Source organism: Anomalospiza imberbis, chromosome 6, assembly GCF_031753505.1.
Source record: "Anomalospiza imberbis isolate Cuckoo-Finch-1a 21T00152 chromosome 6, ASM3175350v1, whole genome shotgun sequence".
In the NCBI taxonomy this organism is placed as follows: domain Eukaryota; kingdom Metazoa; phylum Chordata; class Aves; order Passeriformes; family Viduidae; genus Anomalospiza; species Anomalospiza imberbis.
The window spans coordinates 13797151-13807713 of NC_089686.1; the positions used below are offsets into that span (position 1 = coordinate 13797151).

The 10563-nt window shown below is 36.7% G+C and overlaps 1 long non-coding RNA gene across 1 annotated transcript in view; it reads right to left on the reverse strand.

The window, feature by feature from the left end:
• LOC137476625 (uncharacterized) overlaps window positions 1-8933 on the reverse strand; it is an 87613-nt gene extending 78680 nt beyond the window's left edge. The window contains exon 1 of the long non-coding RNA XR_011000472.1: window positions 8824-8933. This is a non-coding gene — a long non-coding RNA (uncharacterized lncRNA). The remainder of the gene's footprint in view (window positions 1-8823) is intronic.
• Between the last annotated feature and the right edge of the window lie 1630 nt (window positions 8934-10563).

Below are 10563 nucleotides of genomic sequence, written 5' to 3' on the forward strand. Positions count from 1 at the left end.
AGAGCGACATCCAAATTTCATGTTGAATCATTTGTCCTTCTATGCTGCACATTTAGCTCATTTAATATCAGCTATCAGACTTCAGTGATGTGTTTGTTTGACTCACAGCAGCTGGAATCAAGTAATTAACTATTGCACCTCATTTTATTTTAAAAGAGAACTAATTACTAGCAGTCAGAATTGCTAAAGAAAGTTTAGAAATTTGTGTTTGGCCTTTTCAAAAAAACATATGTCAAATAAAAAAAAGAATTTCAAATGTATTGCTTTTTTAAATGTCATGAATTTTCAGTCAAAATCCTGATTTTTGCCGGTGCTCAGACTTGGCAATACTATTTAGCCCAGCAATTTTACAGTGCATCTGAGACAAGGAAAGATTAGCACTCCCTCAGCTTTGCCAGCAGAACTGCACATGTAGCTGCCCTCTAAACCTTCTCTTGCTGCAATGATAGGGAGTAGGGCTTTTCAAACACAGCTGATTTTGACTAATGTAAGTTAGAGAGGAATATGCAAAAGAAAAAATTATGCAATGGACAGAAGTAGTAGTAGCTTTTGTTGTGATAATTATGGCAAAGACATGGAGGATCTCTTCAGCCTGCTCAGCCATGTTCAGGTGCTGAAGACTACCAGATTCATTTAAGACAAGGCATTTTGGAGGTGTAAAAATAATTATTTGAATATCAGGCCAAGTAGCTGTATTATTGACAGCCTCTTAAATAAATTTTCTCATAACTTTCAACATGAATTTAACAATCGTATGTAGTTATTTTTATTTTTAATCATGAATGTCATAGTTTACAGTATCAGGAACGGCTGCTGCAGTTAACATATTTAACAGTACTTTTATGCCTTCACATGTCACAAACAATACCTAGATTTTATAGAAGTTATGCTTACTCACTTTTTTTTCCCCCAGACACTAAAAACAGTTAATATTAATTCAGAATTAATGATAGATTTCACAATGGGATTTTGTATTGTGACTTTAAAAGGAATTTGTAAACATGTATATGAGCAGAACTGATCTCCTAACTGCAAAACTTTTCACTCAAATTTTCAGACTTGGCCTTCAGAACACCTCCACACATCACCTATGAGCAAGAAAGAGCATAGCCAAAAGTCATTCATAAATCTGATATTTTTTAATATACTTGGCTTCTCCCTTATTTTCCTTATTTTGTGACTAATAAGCCCATTGAGAATTCAAGCCTGCAATTGATGGTCCAGAAGAGCTTTTCTGTCATTTATGAAATTTCACACAAGCATAGCCATGGTCAGAAAGAATCCCAGTTTTCGGTTATAGAGATGACACTGTCCTTTGGGATCTTAAAGATAAAGAATGGGGAAGGAAAAGAATACCAGACAAGAGTAATTCCATATTAAAAATTCATTTAAATACTTCTATGAAAGTTTATAACTTTATATGTAGATAGAGTAAGTTGATTTACTCTATTAACTTCCTTACTACTGAAAGATGTTTTCACCATGGAGTTTTATAAAAAGCAGGAACAGGAGAGACTGCAGCTGCTTGCCCAACCTTCTGGAAAACATTTTCCATGGAATTTGCCACCTTGAACTATTTTATTCAAAAAAATCTGAAGGATTTGTTATATGGGGCTTTCCAAACATTTTTTGCCAAAAGTCTTAATGTGTGTCATTAGAGCTGCCAAGCTGTACATAGCATACAGAATGTCTTGCTGGAGTTTATAGAATCTGGCATAAGAAGGTTAAAGAAAACAGAGCACATATATGGAGAGTGACAGCTGATTATTTATTTTTACATATTTTTCAAAGTATCAATAAATCCATCTGAAATTTCATAGGCTTGAGATGTTGTAAGGGCAGCAAACCACAAATTACAATTTAGTTTCATTTGCCTTCTATACAGTTTCCTCCCAAGCCCAAAAGAAATTCATACAGAACATATGCTCAAAAAGAACTTTTAATAATCAAATGAATTTCAGCTTTCTGGAAGGCCTAGAAAAGTGCTATCAAAAGAAAATTATAAAGTAATATTCACTTCACCAAACACACAGGATTATTGAAATGTCATTTCTATCTTAATAGTTCACCAGGATAATTTAAAGAATAATGTGTTTGATCCATCACAGAGCTTAGGCACCTGCAGTTTGCTGCTGAGGATGCAAATCATGCCCTGGTTAACAGCCAGTGACATTCATAAGGTACCAAGATCAGAGGCCACCTTTAGCTACAATTAAAGATGAAAATTCTGATTTAAGGTAAGACATCATACAAAGCTGGTCATAAATCTTGCCAAACTTCAGTAATTTGGCTTAAAATTTTCTCTATTTGCCATCTGCTTCACATAGTGAATCATTCAGGGCAGTGGCTTTCTATGGTCACTGCTGAATCTTATGGTTCCACCGCAGAAATTTTTCCACTCTTGGTCACTTACTAAGCCTTTAGTGCAACTGCATTTTGCACATGCTCAACAAGAATGTCTCCAGAGTTCAGCTACTCCCTAAATAGTTTGCTCAAAAAATATTTAAAGACCATTTCAATCCCAGGATCAAGCTTGTGCAAGTGACTGCCAGAAACAGTTATGACCACAAAGGATGCTGATGGTGCTTTGTGACTGGGTTTTGGTTTTTGGGGTTTTGTTTGTTTGTTTGGTGGTTTGGGGGTTTTTTGGGGTTCTTTGGGGGGGGTGTTTTTTTGGTTGGGTTTTTTTTTTGGGTTTTTTTATTTGCTTTAGCCAGATCCCTGGAATCCATGCCAGTTAGCTCTGAGGACTGGCTCAGAACATGTAAAGTCAGGTTCTGTAGTGCAGGGGGAGAGAAAAGGCTGCTGTTGGTCAGCCATCTCCCTACATGTCCTCCCCTCCTTTCACAAGCAGCAAGCATGATTGTCCAGATTTCTCCTCCCTGTCTTACTGATACTTCTCCCAACTAAAGAAAAATCCAACTGGGACTACAGTTCCTCTTCCCTTTAAATTTTGCCTACAGAATCCAAAACTTTGAAGTGGCTCTGAACACAAAGCTGGCTCCAGGACTCTCCCTCCTGTGCTCTCGATGGACCATATGTCTGACAGCCTGCAGGACAATGCAAATCCAGTCAGTTCAAATACAGACTGAACAAATGCTAAGCCTACTGGAAGAGCAAGAAAGAGTCTATGGAATAATCTGGCATTAGATACAAATTGAGGCTGGAGGCTGCTAAGGAGGAAGAACACAAGGAATGATTTCAAAGTAAATAAGGCCTAGGGTCTTTCCTTGAGACATTTTGAAGCCATTCCTCACCTCCCAGTCATAACTTGTGCTTGGAACACCCAGGGAAATTTGGAGGTGCATTTCTGCTGTAAGGATGTTCTGGAGATCCCAGGATGCAGCTGAAACTGCCTTAGTCAAGTGCTATGCTCTGTACAGGCAGGACTGGCTACAGGATCTGGACACACAAAAAGGCCTAAATTTCTTTTTAAAATCTCTACCAGTATTTCCAGTGCCATAAAACTGGCATCTCATCCCAAAACTGAAATGTAAAGTCTCTTTGTTGATCTGCTACTTGACTTCATCAGAGACCTTTCCAATCATCTTAGTTTCCCCAGTGCATTGACTTTTGCTTCCAAATGCCAAAATTACTTCAATCTGTATGGCTCACTGCCCACCTTCAACTGGAATCCACAGGAAAGGTACACCTTGAAGAAATCTTCTAAGTTTAACCTACCAAGTTAGCTGGACAATGTGAGATTACATTTTGCAATATCTTTTACACACTATCTAAACAGAGAATATAATCTCCAGGGTTTCCAATATACTGGATGAGCTGTAGTACAGCTCATCACAAAACACAAAATGCCATCAAAAATATGTATATCAGAAAGAAAATCTGTATTAATTAGTGACATGCTAGAAAGAAAATATTTTGTCTTTCTTATTAAAAAAATTCTATATATTATATAGCCTTAGCGCCTGGCAGTTAAATATAGCTGTTTTCTTTGTTTCCAATAACATCTCAGCCACAATTACTTAATAAATTATAAATCACAATGTAGTTTTTATGTAAATGCATTTTTGTGTTCAAGCATGGGATCAATGTTTGTGTATGCAAATGAACAAAGGATATTTTCAAAGAGTTTATGGTTCAAATCACAGCAAACTTTTAAATGTTTTACTGTGTTAATGGTTGAATAGGACACTGTTCTCTCTCTGTTTTTTTTTCCCTTAACAATTAATAACTTGTTTTAAAAGCACCTGTTGCTAATACCTAATTTCTGTTTAGTGCAACTTCAGAGCAAATAGGGTTCTTTGTCAGTGTATAGTTCCTGCTTGATGTTGCATATAATTCTTATAATATTCTGAATGGCATGTGCTAATTATTTAGCACAATAGCTCGTCTTATGGAGCTGTAAGGCTGTAAAAGAAGGGTGGCAATTACTTGGGGCATCTGTTTTTCTTGTAAAAACAAAAGTGTTGAAGGAAAAAAAAGATTTAAAAAAAAATAGGGAGGAAAAATTAACAGCCTAGTAACAGTAGAAGGGTTAATGTTTTGAAGTTTTTATAATCTATAAGGCTAGATTTGAAGCTTGCAATCCAGATAGTAAGAGATCCAAATTTGTATGTGATGTACTGAGGCCATATTCTGTTCTCCCCAGATGTCCAACCAAACAAAGTTTTTAACCCACAACTCTCTTAAAACTTGATTATAAGAGCACACCTATACACTTTATGCAGAGGAGATGTATCCCTGACAGGTGTTTAAAGCACTTTCAAAATCCACATACACAGAAAGTAGCTTAAACTCACACAGAAGAGAAACAAAACAAAATCAAAGCAACAAATTAAGCAGTTTACAGGATATATCATAGAATCATAGAATTCTTTAGGTTGGAAGGAAGCTTAGAGATCTAGTTCCAAACCCCCTGCCGTGGTCAGGGACACCTTCCACTAGACCAGGTTGCTTAGAGACCCATCCAGCCTGGCCGTGAATGCTTCCAGCAATGGGGCATCCACAGCTTCTCTGGGAAGAATAATGCTACAATACATCATCATCCTCACAGCAATTTTCTTCTGATCTCTAGCCTAATCTAGACTCAGTTTAAAGTTATTACCCATATTACTATTATTAGATGGCCTTGTAAAAAATCCCTTTTCACCTTCCTTTGGGTGCTGGAAGATGCATGAAGTACTCCCTGGAGCCTTTTTCTCTTCTGGCCAAGCAACTTCAGCCCTCTCAGCCTGTCTTCATAGGAGAGATGCTTTAGATTTCATGGCCCTCCTCTGGACTCACTCTGAAAGGATCACCTTCTTGTGCTGGGGCCACAGAGCTGAACACAGCACTCATAATATGCACTTATATGCTTATGATAGGCCTAGATTAACAAAAACCCAACAATCTGTATCTGAAATAAATTAAATTTAGGAAAAGGATGTTATTTATTTTTTTTTTTAATTATGCCTTAGGGTTCTGAGTCAGCTTCAGGATACACAAAGGAAGAAATACTCAAAACCTCATTCAGGCAAAGATGCAATCATGACTTGGGGGACTAATCTGGAGATTAGGAAAAATTTGATGGAATATGTACAATTTATGGGTCTAATCCTGTCTATGATGATTGGTCCTGCTTTTAGTCTCACAATCTTGTCAGAAAGGTAACAGAGAGAAACTAAGCTACATATTTTACATTTCTGTATATTAGGATTAGTTGTAAATTTCAGGTTAAAAGAAAAGGGTGCGGAGGACTCCTCAGGAAAAGCTGCTTTCATTAATTTACAATAATGTAAAAAATGATGATAAAATTGCAATTTACTTCTGCATATTTTTTCCTAGAAGAATTGGTAAAGTCCACCAAATAAATTAAATTCCAAGTTGTAGTGACAGACCTTAGATGATATTTTAAATATAGGTACAGCCCACAAAGAGGTCAGAAAGTCAATACATAAACTGAAAAAAGATAAACCAATATTACCTTAAGCTGCTCTAGATCATTTTTGAGACAGGACTCAACATAAAAAGATCCAGCTTAATCTGAAATTTTACAGGACATTTGAATAGCTGAGACTGACTTCACAACTAACCATATGCTGAGCATTTATCTGCATTGGGCTTCCTGCTTCCACTGATGATGTGAATGTTAAATTGCCACTGACTTCTAACAGAACCAAATCAAATACTATAATTATACACTTTGTACTATCTGTGCTGCACTGTATTATTATCTATAATTGATTATTCAACTCAGTAGCTATTGTTCTTTAAAATGCTTTTGACGCATTGTAGGAAAAGCGTTGTATTAAACAAAGTTGATGAACGGAGAGATTTCGGACTTTCTGTCACATGTAATGATGAAGCTGGTGTAAACCAGACTAGTTTCCCTTCCAGAAAGTCACATCCAAATTTTTTGAGACTGTGTTCCACACAGATAACCTTCAGCTGAGAAACAGACCTTGCTATGCTGAACATTGTGCAAATGTTTAGGAGAAAAAAAAAAAAAAAAACCATTGCTAAAAACTTCCACATAGACAAGAAAAATATTTAGCTTGGGGGAAAAAAGCTGGAAAAATGGCAAAGCAGTAAGTTATTTGCCAGAGAGGTACATCAGCCTAAGTTACAAAAGCACAGCCTAGCTCAAGTTTCTGGGTTTAATGTGTCTTAAGTCATAGTTACAGTCCTTTCAATCAAGTGTGAATCAACATAATCACAGACAGGGAAGGTCTGGCTATTCTTGTCTGCCTGCTCCTGCCTCCCATCCTGGGACAACCCACTTGTCATGACATGGCCATGTAGTGGACTGGACCAAATAATAGATCCAGAAGAAAACTAATTCTTTTCCTTTACTGGGTTAGCATTCAGTTTTTGTCCTCAGCACTTAAAATATTCAAGTAGAAGAATTCCAGCCTCTCTTTGAAAATCCAGTAGTCTTTAAATATCTAATAGTTAAGCAGTCAAATTCTATTCTCAAAACATGAAAACACCGTGACCTATCCCCTTAGATTCCCATATATCAACTCATTTTGCTAAGCACAGAAAGCTGGTTTTGTATTTCCCTTTTTTATATGTCAGTAAAATAAATAAGGGTTGGGTTTTTAAGCTATCTAAAACTAGTAGGCTTAGTTCCAAGTAGCCTCAGTATTTAGAAGAACGCCAAAGTAATGTCTACATTATTTTCAGATTAAGAAAAGAACCCTGATTAAAAAAAAATATTGTTGGAGTGTAACAAGTTTCCTAATCACAAAAATATTTATTTTCATGTCTTCAGAACACATACTATTGCTTCCCATAATTACAAATGAGATTAAATGTTAACCAATTTAAATCTGTCAAAATATTTTAATAAGTGGGGCAGATGTTCTGTTTTGTTAAGTATCACTATTTACTTTATGAAGTAATAATAACCTTACCTTTCCTCTGCAATAGTTAATAGTAAATGGTTAGAGCTTGCCAAAGAGCAAATAAATCATTACACTAAATACAGGTTGTCAGGCTAGTTTAGTACCTTGTACACTCCATTTTACTTAGATAAATGGCTTAGAATGGGATTTACTCTCTGTGCAATTTTATGGAAAGATTCTGGCTTTCCTATTGTGTGTAGTTTCATATCAGATTTTAAGCAAGGTACAGTATCAGTATGCAGATTTTACATACACTTACTTGTGTGGGTTGACTTCACATATGTACAAATGTGAGACAAGCTGCAGACCTCCCAGGAATATCATTACAGAGAGTACTTTAGTAGAAAGACTCTGGCTTTGGTAAATAAGTAAATATACCAGTGCAAAACTCAAGACAGTTGAATATTGTAAAATCAAGACTCTGAAACACTCCTCAGAGTTGTCTTTGATTTAACCATCTTAATTTACAGTCCATTCATAGTCACTCTTCATCGAATTTACAATTGTTCAACTCCAGTAAAATGCACAGACAGCTTTTAAAATTATTGCTGAACATATTAAGTGTAGATGCCACATTTTTCTGAATAGCTGAGACATTTTCAGGGCTAAGCACAAGTGGTTCTGACCACTCAGTCCTGAGAAGGTTCCTGTTTGGTCTGTAACAGAATTCAAACCCCAGTAAAATCCACATGTCAGTTAGGAGCTTATTTGCTCCTATAATTATATAGATAATATCTTCATTTTGCACAACTAGACATATTTGAAATTTTGAATGGAACAATATTTGTACAGTTATATATTTATCTTAGAATCACTATTTCATTTCTTCCCCCACTTCAAAATTCCTACCATCCAAATACTGAAAAGGAATAATTTGGAAAATTATGCAAAGCTAACAGCTAATAATGGTTGAAGGAAAGAGATCACAAGTTCCATTGGCTGACATTTGTATAAACTATTTGCAGAAAACTTGAGAAAAGCAACTCTGGCCATGGAAAGAAAGATGAGGTTATGAGTGATCTGTGAACAAGGAAAAGGTCCAATAAATTGGCTCACTTATTCACACTGAATAATTCAAACAGCTTGACTCAACACTAGACATACTCCTTACTCCTTTTAAAGGATTAAAATATTCATGGTTTCTTCTGTCAAATGCCATTATCACTCTGTAATGTCAGGAGCAATGGTTCTCTTCCCAGGGCTGTACGAGGCTTGGATGTGGGTCAGCAGCTCCAGTTGTGGAAGCTGCCTGACAAACACTGCTTCTGCCTGTGGTCTCAGACTCAAATCTGTGTGTCCTGCTGGTCCTAGCAAAGGCAAGTTCAAATAGGATCTCCATCTTTATGCCCAGGTTCTAGTGCCACATAAGCACTGTCAGGGTCTGCTGCCTGACAGCAGTGTGTAGTGATAGCTCAGAAAGAAGGACATCTACTTCCAGTCACAGTTGTGACAAGATCACATTAGACAATATCCCTACCTCAATAAAAATAAAAGAAATTCAATTTTCCAGCTCAAGAACAAATCTCACTTTCCTCTTTCCACAGCTGTGCACACAAAGCCAAATGGGAGCAAGTGATGACAAGGGAATAGGGGTGCTGAATAGTGAGTATTTTCTGTCACAGAAAGCCACTACAATGGCTTACATCAACTTCCTTCAAGCAGCTATTGGCATCTCTCCTCAAAATAAAAATACAGGGGACAAGGATCTAATGTGCTGGAGCACATTCCCAACCACAAGCTTTTGAAGATACTCAGAAGACAGCTTTTCTTTAACTGTATCGACATTCCAGTCTACTTCAACTCATGTTTTGCAAGATGGACACACTTTATAAATTCTTTAAGGATTCTCTGTGCATTTGGTAAATTCCTCTTTAATACGATCCAACCTGTTCAGTTTTGCAGTAGATTTTTTTCCCCTTTCTTTTAAAGACATCTTAATTAGTCTAATCCTGACTGGTCTCTTTCCAATGTTCCTGTTGGCACAGTAGGATTTCAATTAACATTCTGCTTTAGCACTGCAAATGCCCTTGCTCAGATTTTTTTTTTTTTAATGTGCTATTTTCGATGCCATCTCTGTTCTCTTTTCTTCCTAAAAAATTGTTCAGCTTCTAAAAGGTTTTGGAAGCAGAGGTTGTTCTGTCAATTTGTGCTTTCTGAGCTTATCAAGAAATAGCCCACCATTATTATTTTTTTTTTTCCCCTACTTGAGGGTTATAGTCTTTGTATGTTCTGACCACATCACTCATCCCCCTTTCAATCCCTTCTGGTTTCAAAACAGCAAGTTCATGCTTTTTGTCCTCAGCTTCAAGGCTCTTCAAAACTCCACCCTTCTTTATTTGTCTGCTCTTGTCTCTAATTGCATTTCTCTTTCTCTTTTTCACACACACATACACACACACTCACACTCTTCCTTCAAATCCACCAACAATAACAATCTTCTCTGCTGTTTGTCAGCTTCTCTCACACACAGCTCCACCCTGCCCCTCACACATGGAGTGCCCTCCCTGAACTGAGCTGTCAGGCGATTGTCCTCGCTTCTTTGAAATCTATCCTTAAAAATCCACCTCTGCTGCAACGTCTAAAATAAATCAGCTAATTAATGATGGTTATTTTGAGGGGCAGATGGAATAGCTGACATTTAATTTACAATAATAATTTTTTTTAAATAAAAAAAACCCTTTTGTGCAAGTGTGAGTAACTATCTTAATCTGTTTTAGACTGCTCTTCCAAAGGGACAGCAATATGGATGGAGCAGTGCCTAGATCCTGCAGCTTGTGCACAACATCCCTGACTGATTTTAGATCATGGGAAACTCTCTCTTTCTCTACTCTTTACCTGTTTTGCATGTTTAAACTATAAACTCTGCAGGATAGCAACTGTGGATATGTCTACTCTGCATACCATGTAGTAACTGATAATATTTAAGTGGAATAGGAGAGAGAAGTCCCAGCAGTGTGGACTTAATTTGTTCAAAAGGTATTCTGTATTATGCAATTCATATCCGCAGCAATTAACACAATGACAAAATTAGCTTCATTGAATTATCGTGGAAATGCATAGCTCAAATAAAAATAACAGTGCTGAGCTAAGTACCTTACTACTACTGCAAATACAATATAACCATACTTCTGTTTAACCTGTAAGCCTGTTAACCACAACCATTTAAACATGTGGGCTTGACTTCGAAGACACTGCTACCAAAAGTATCCATTTATAT